Source organism: Melospiza melodia, chromosome 1 (genome assembly GCF_035770615.1).
Source record: "Melospiza melodia melodia isolate bMelMel2 chromosome 1, bMelMel2.pri, whole genome shotgun sequence".
In the NCBI taxonomy this organism is placed as follows: domain Eukaryota; kingdom Metazoa; phylum Chordata; class Aves; order Passeriformes; family Passerellidae; genus Melospiza; species Melospiza melodia.
The window spans coordinates 125,575,438-125,584,011 of NC_086194.1; positions in this window are offsets into that span (position 1 = coordinate 125,575,438).

An 8,574-nucleotide genomic window follows, 5' to 3' on the forward strand; every position below is an offset into this window, starting at 1 on the left:
TGTATCTGTCACTTTTGAATTATCTGATACTAATTGCACCCTCTTCTTCACCAAGATGAAACATTCACTATAGAATGACAGCCACTCTCTGATCAGCTTGGCTTTTCCCATGTGGTTGGCATAAGTTACTCAACAAAGTGATAGATCTGTCAGCACAAGACAATTTGATACCTGTGCATCCCTGTCAGAATGGACCCAGTGCTGAAGCTCAGCTCCTTGCCAACACAAACCATTACCTGAAGTTTTCCCTATCCATGTTGCCTCTGTGCTGGCACCAACCAACTTTGCTGGTTGAGTTGAGTCCTCTTTCATGTAGATATCTTCGTATTCTGCAGCACTATTCCCCTTTTTGAGCTACATGCAGACCTCCTGCTGAATTCATGGACTTGAACCTGCCTTTGCTCATGGCCATGAGAGGCTCTTTGCTGTGCAAGCTGCCCTGGTGGCAGCAGAGGTGGTATGTTGTGGAAGCATCACCAACATGGAATTATTTCTTGTCATGGGGGTAGAAGAAGAGAACACAGTCTGTTATTTTTTTTTCTTTATAAACCCATCTGGACATCTTCAGCTCACCAGATTTATTTTTTTTTTCTGATTAAGGCAACCAGACTCTAACAAAGTCCTGCTGGCTTTTGTCTTTCACTGTGATGCAGAGTATCTTAGTTCCAAGTGGTCAGAGAAAGGCAGCCACATTTCCTGCCCCTTTTGTATTCCTACAGCAATGAGCCTGGGCAGGTTCCTCTGCATGCAGAAAGTCATTGAAAGCCAGAGGGAATCTGTACTTGAAAGGGTTTCAGCCATGAAATGCAGCAAGCCCCAGCAGCATGTCTCTGTGAGACTCAAAGGAATATGTCATTCTTTGGGTATTGTGAATCTTAACAGGTGTTTTAGGGATATCTCTTTTCGCCCACATGGCTACACCATAGTCTCTGTACAATTTGGTGTGTACATATATATGTAAAAAAGATAAAATTTCAAAAGAAAAGCAATTCCATTTTTTGACCAAGCTGGTGAAAGTCTCAGACTGGGCGAAAAATATGTGATTTTGTCAATGTTTCACAATAATCACTACAAGTTGTTGGGCAAGATGTGGAAACACCTGAAGCTGGTATTCAAATATGTGGCTTTGTATTACAAAAGCATACTGAAGCACTGGTGGGTTTATTTGTAGTTTAGTTGCTAAAATTCTCTCCTAGGTTTCAAACTTGGGCTTTGGAGCTATATGGAAAGCACAACAAAGCTATCATACAGTGCTTTCTCATGGTGCTCATTCTTAAAGGCATTGTTAGAGAAAGAGAAGTCAGAATGCTCCTGAGACACAAAAAGCTGTACTGCGTATAAACACAAAGTTTATAAATAGCTTGAAAGTCATGGCAAGAAATTTTAAAGATCCCTAAATTGTAGGGTAGGAAGAATAGACAGAACAGGGTAGGAAGAATGGACAGAAAATGGTAATTCAGATAAGATTTGTATTTTAATGAGCTGGGATTTTTTCTGTCATCTCCAACAGCCAACATGTATCCTGTTTTGGAATACACAAGTAATGATACTTTGACTATAGAGGTGTCTTCAGAGGGTGGCTAGACATGTAACAATCTAATTTATCAAAGCACAAGAATTTATAGTGCCTAATTAGAATGGGATATTCATTGCTGAAATAAAGTTAAAATAAAAATGGACTTTAAAATGTAGCCACTAAATCAGTGGATGTCCCCCTGGTCTGTCAGACACCCATATAAAAGGCAGCTTATGAGTAGTAAGTACTTAATTTACTGATGGCCAGATGCTCATTTTGGCAAAGATGGCCCTTCTGCATGCCCAGATTCGGAGACATTTCTGAAACTGTTGATGACCATCAGACACAGGCTGCTGGGCCAGCCTTTGGCCTGGTCCATATGGGAGCTCTTATGATCCTGCTAGTAGAGCAGAGCAGGAAAGAAATCCATTTTTATTTCTCACAATTCGAAGGTGGTGGAACAAAGTTCTTATTTGGTGCCTTCTCAGGGCCTCTGCACACAGATGCCTTTGGGCACCCCCTGCTCCTGCCTCATACTCACAGCTCATGCCTGCCTCTCCCCGAGCACAGGGATGGTATTCATTGCCATTTAAAAGCTACTTTTCCACCTCTCATCTACCTATATAGCAGGGGAATCTAACAAACTCCTGCTGACTTTTGTTTTCACTGTGTGTGCATCCTGATTCCAGGCAGAAACATTTTGCTGAGGAGTCAGAGGACGCATTATCCCTTTTTAACAGTACACAACCCCAGCCATAATGTATGCCCACAGGAAGAAATGCTTCCCATGCAGGGAATGACTCAGACTAGGTCAAAGCAGCAATATAAGGAGTGTGGAGAAAAGTGAACAGTAACTGCAGCTTATAAAAGGTAGCATTTATCTTAACAGAGTGACAGCTGCTCACTGTGAAGTTACAAGGGAGTTTTGTGATTTTCTGGCTCTGAAGCCCACCCTTTAGGAACCACTGATCTGGAATATGAAAAGGCTGTACATGTTGGAAAAGTCCTTTTTAATGAGACAGGGTCAGATTGTGATGAAGCTCACTCAGGTCGAGTGGGCAGGCATTCTTCTTCTTGTTTTGGCTCCACTGACATGAACACTGTCATTATTACTAAAATAAAGCTGAATACAATGCAAATGCAATTGTGGTCATGTTGCATACTAATAATTGACAATTAATAGATTTCAATAGATTCAATAGATTCCAATGTTTTTGTTTTTTCTGACCAGCTCTACTGGGAAGTAACAACAGTATGAGGTCACCCTGGTAGTGCTCTTAAAATGAAGTGAGGTGCAACAACTATCAGTCATGAAGTTGACTCTGTTTATAAGATTAAACAATTACTAAGCTTTAAAAAACACATAAACAGTGGTGTAATAAGGCTGTCATTGAAGTATAAGGAATAAAATGAAACTGGTAAAAGACATAACCACATTTTATTATAGCAAGTGAAACACAATCAGAAAACTGCTTCCTTTCAGTCTAATTGTTCCACCTGCCTGCATACAGCATGCTACACAAAGTCCTGGGCTTAATCACCTCTTAGCTGTGTCATGGCTCTTTCCTGATGCAAAACACAGCAATGCACCAAATCAACTAGAGGCACCAGAAATTATTAAACATGCATAACCTTTGAGAGTCAGGGAGCCTTTCTTAGTTTTTGTGTAATTATCAGCCCAAGGGAAAAAATAGATAAAATGTACAGAAGTTGTACAAAAGCAGATTAGCCATTCAATTTGTATCAGAGATGAGTTGTGCCTTGTAAAATCTATCTGTTGGGCTGTGCTGGGCACAGATGGCAAAAGACTGGAGGGGAACCCATGAAGCTCTAACCCATGAACCCATGTGGCACAAGAAGTGCATCCTGGGTCTGACACAGAGGAAAAAGACTCATAACCTGGGAACAGCCTGTCTGCAGCTCATTTATGGAGAGAATGCGCTGGTCTTCCCCTGTTCTGGCCATGAGTCTGGTTTCAGATATGTCTCTCAGAGGAGGAATGAGCTGGATTCCTCAGGCTATGGTGTTCCATAACCTGCATGATACACTTGGGCCGGCAGGAAACTCATTGACCCACAGAAAGTCTTGGGAGGAAGGAAGGCTGAAGAGAGTGACTGTGTGTAGTTTTATATCGGGCAGACAAGAACAGAGGTTGTGCTGAGTGGGTTGAGCTGGACTGACTTTGCTCAGCTTCATCTGTTGGGGTTTTTTTTGTTTGAGACTGGGAAATGCTACTTTGCTCAGGTATCACTTGAACAGACCTCACGTTTTTCATTTGTGCTTTTTAATCTCAGCACTCCTGAGACAGAGATATCTCAAGGTACTATTTGCAAGGTCATCAGCTAACCTGACTGTAAAAACTCAGATAGCTCATTAAATTAAACTGCCTGATTTACTATAAAAGACTAGAGAACCAAGTATACATTAAAAAAATCAAGTAAGAGAAGAACAGAAATTGGCAAGAAAGTTTCTCTTTTTGGGGGAAGAAAGTTTCTCTTTTTTTAAGCACTGAGAATGAGAAAAGCAGAGATGTAAAGGGAAAAACTTAGAGCCAGAAGATCCAAACTTCCCCTTGATTCTAAACTTAGCTCAGCCACTGGCCCACCGTGCAGATGACTCAGTGCACTTCCTTGAACTTAAATCATTCCTCTTACAAAACTTGTTAAAGAAAGACGTCAGTGTAAATTAGATGTTGCGTCTAAGTTTAGCTATGGCCGATACATAAATATCAGAAATTTAATGTGTTCTCATTCTTGTCTGCTTAAGAAAGATGTTGTATATACATGCACATATGCATACATATATATATATACTCCTAGCAAGGGAGAGAAAGACTTCTTTGCACTATTTTTACAGTTTCATTAGCATATATTGTTATTTTGCTGGTGACATAAGAGCTCACAGCTGATTAGAAGTTTAACTGTTTTCAGAGCAGCCTGACTGCCACAACGCCCAAGCACTCTTCATTCTCTCAAACTGTCAGGAAAGTTTCAATCCCATCCAAGCAGTGGGAGCTGAGAGAGTACACATTCGGCATATAACATACATGATGGCTGATTTCTTGTGACACTAATCTTCACTCCTGGGGGAAAGGCAGTCATTTATTCATAACTCTACCACTCAAAAGTAACCATTCTTCTCACCATGGAGATAAATGTCAAAACAGAGACCGTCCATAGGCTGAGTCTAATCTAATCTGTCCAAAATGAATATATATTTAGATCTGTTGTCAAATCTCGAATAGCAAACCCTTTAGCCTGGGCAACTATTTCCTCATTCTGCCCTCTCCATCTATAAATATGCATATCAGAATGGATATATGCTATCAGAGAAGCATATTAATCCTGCTAATGTGGACAGGATATGATGCTGACCAATCTTTCTGATACGAGCAAAGAGTCAGACGACAAAGCACAAGACTTCCAGAAATGTGTACCAGAGAGGGAAAAATGTATTAGTTTTTGTTAAAATATCTCTATCATTCAAAATGCACCTGAAATCAGCAGGCCTTCCAGTCCCAAATAGGTGGTCCAACAAATGAGACAAACAGGGTGCTATCTGGATGTCTGTGGAAGATGGCAATGGAAATTTCCTTTCTCATAAAACTGTTAATTCTCATTGTCCCTCTCCTTTCTCCAGTTCACATTTCCATTTTGAGATGTCAGCAGGAAGGTGTTTATTTATGCTATATCCTTTCCCATAAAATTGTACCTATGGAGTTCCTCATATCCTCTTGAATATGGTTGTCACAATTTTTAAGAATGAGAAGGATGACCCCAGAAACTACAGGCCTGTCAGTCTTACTTTGGTGCCCAGTAAAATCACAGCAAATGTTATCCTGGAAGGTATGGAAAAATACATCAAGGACAGCGCCGTCATCAGTCACAGCCAGCACGGCTTCATGAGGGAAAAGTCCTGCTTGTCAAATCTGATTTCCCTCCATGACAGGGTAACCCACCGAGCTGATCTAGGAAAGCCAGTAGATGTAATCTTTTTGGACCTCAGAAAAGATTTTTTTATTGTCTGACACAGAATCCTTCTGGATAATACATCCAGCACACAGTTGGATAACATGTTACATGATGGGTGAGTAACTGGCTTATAGGTTGGGCACAAAAGACTACAGTAACTGGGTAATATCAGACTGCCAACCTGTCACTAGTGGAGTTCTGCAGGGCTCCATCCTCGGCCCTGTGCTCTTCAACATCTTCATAAATTACTTGGAGGCAGTACTGGAAGGAATACTAAGTTTGCCAGTGATACCAAATTAGGAGGAACTGGCTCCATCGAAGGCAGGGAGGCCCTGCAGAGAGAGGTCAACAAATTATAGACATGGGCAGTCACCAACCATGTGGAGTTTAACAAGGGAAAGTGCCAGATATTCTGCACCTGGGATGGGCAACCCTGGTTGTGTGTACAGATGGTGAATGAGAGGCTGGAAAGCAGTGCTGCAGAAAGGGACCTGGGAGTCCTGGTCCATGGCAAGTTGAATCTGAGTCAGCAGTGCCCTGGCAGCCAGGAGGGGCAGCTGTGTCCTGGGGGCATCAGACACAGCATCACCAACCAGGCAAGGGAGGGGATTGTCCTGCTCTGCTCTGCACTGGGGCAGCCTCACCTCCAGTGCTGGGGGCAGTTTCAGGCACTACAAGATAGAAATAACATTACACTTTTAGAGAGTGTCCCAAGGAGGACCACAAGGATGGTGATGGATTTGGAGGAAAAGCCATGCAGGGAGTAGCTTAGGTCACTTTGCCTGTCCAGCCTGGAGAGGAGGAGACTGAGGGGAGACCTCATTGCAGTCTTCAGCATCCTCACAAGGGGAAGGAGAGGGGAAGATAACGATCTCTTCGCTCTGGTGACCAGTTTCAGGGCACAAGGAAACGTCATGAAGCTGAGTCAAGGGAGATTTAGGTTGGATATCAAGAAAAGGTTCTTTATCTAGGGCGGTCAGGCACTGGAACAAGTTCGGCAGGGGAGTGGTCACAGCACCAACCCTGACAGAGTTCAAGAAGTGTATGGAAAATGCTCTCAGGCACATGATGTGATTTTTGAAGTGTCCTGCACAAGGCCAGGAGTTGGACTCAATGATTCTGATGGGTCCCTTCCAACACAGTATATTCTATGATTCTATGACTCCATGATATTCTATGATATCCTGGTACTGAGACTCTGGACAACACCATAGAAGAGCCAGAAGTGACTCTCATTTTTCTGTCCCACTCCTCCAATTCATGCTACCATGAACCTCCATGAAGTTCTTGTTGAAGGAATGTCTGAAACTCTTCACAGAGCCTGAAGAGAAAGAAGTCTTTTTGCTGTGGTCCTCACAAAGAAATTATGCTGTTTCAGAGAACCATACCTCTATCTCTTGTATATATTTCATTATTGAAGTTGCACAACAAACACTATTGCATAAATGGTAAACATAGGTAACAGTGCTTGTAAACTGTCCTGTTTCTGGTGCTCAAATGTCCTTGCTCAAAACTAAATTCCATTTTTACATTTGGATTAATCTTATCAGCAGCCAATTAACTAATTACTTCGAAAGATGAATTTAGGTTTTACACTTATTCTATCTCAGCAGTTCAACCACATTACCATTAATACATCATGGACTACTTTTCTTGTCTGTGTATTCCAGGTGAGTAACTGAGCCATGGTTCTATCAAAAAGTACTTTCAGGTGTCCCACATAGGTTTAGAGTGGATGGGACCTCAGCTATGCCAGTATGGGGCTGCCTCTAGGAACCTAAGTGCAAAAGGAGATCCGGCCAGCAACCTGCTATGAGTCACTCTGACTTCCTCTGTCACAGGATTTGCACTTACAAGTGCGTCAAATTCCTATCTGGAATAGTTAGACAGATCTGCACTGCAGCAGGATTGAGCCCGTGTATCACAATGCATAAATACACAAGCAGCATTGCTAGAAAGGGTCTGCTTTCCAAAGGTGGCAGAAAGGGGTGCCAGGTGACAGCTGAGGTGGCACATAGTGGTCTTTGTGCAGGAAAAAAAAAGAATGTTTTGTGAAGTAATAGCTCAGTAAGGTAAAATAACTGGGAAAAAAAATGCTTTACCACAACATAAAACAATAGTACAGAATAGGAATCAAGAACCATGGTGTCACTTCCAGGCCGTGGCTTCTGTGCATGTGTAGTAATCATCTGGAAAAGAAGCTAGCTGTGGGAGAGGATTATGAACAGGTCGTGATCTCACAGCATGACAAAATGGCCGAGAGAGCAAAAGCAATCCTTGTTAGCAATGAGCAGCACCTGCAGAAGGAGGGGTTAAAGAAGTTGCTACTTATTGTCGCATCCTCAAGGTGATCATCGCTAGGTATTGTAACCATTTCTAGTCTCAACACTTTAGCAAGGATGTTAATAAATACAAATGCTTCAGAGACAGTGGCACCTAAGGAAAATCTCCCTTATGCTGATCGCTTAAAGATCAACCTCACTACCTCAAAGAAAGGGCACAGAGAAGAGCAAAACTGCCTAAGACTGCGTGTGTGGAGAGGGAAATATGCAGGTATTAGAGATTCTTCAGCAGGCTACAAATCTCTTGGACTCAAAAATGAGACAAAGAACAGAGTGCTAAACTGCCACATTTGGAACAACTTATCCAGTAAATTTGCCATCCCTGCTAGCCTTGGAATCAATACTGCTGTCATACAGAATAGCTCATTCAGAAATGAAATGCTGAACGAAATCCTATGCCCTGTATTATCTAAAACAGAGTAGATGATCATAAGAGTCCACTTGGGTCTTAAAAATCCATGAGTGTAGTTCAGAGGACATGTAGTTCTAGAGGCTAAGTATGAGGCCTTTACATTTTCCAGGATGAGCTTTCCCTGAAGGTTTTTCCTGAAGACTGAATTATTTATCCTATAACTGAAAAGTAAGCTGCAAAGGTATGAAGTAGCAAGCCCCCAAAAGATAAAATTTCATCTTGTTTTCCTATTGTCCTTAATTCTAGGTGAAAACATGTACAGACAACAGACAAACTTTATGCTTTGAAGAAGACTGAAAGGTCCTGTAGGAACGTGGAGAGGAGATCAGCACC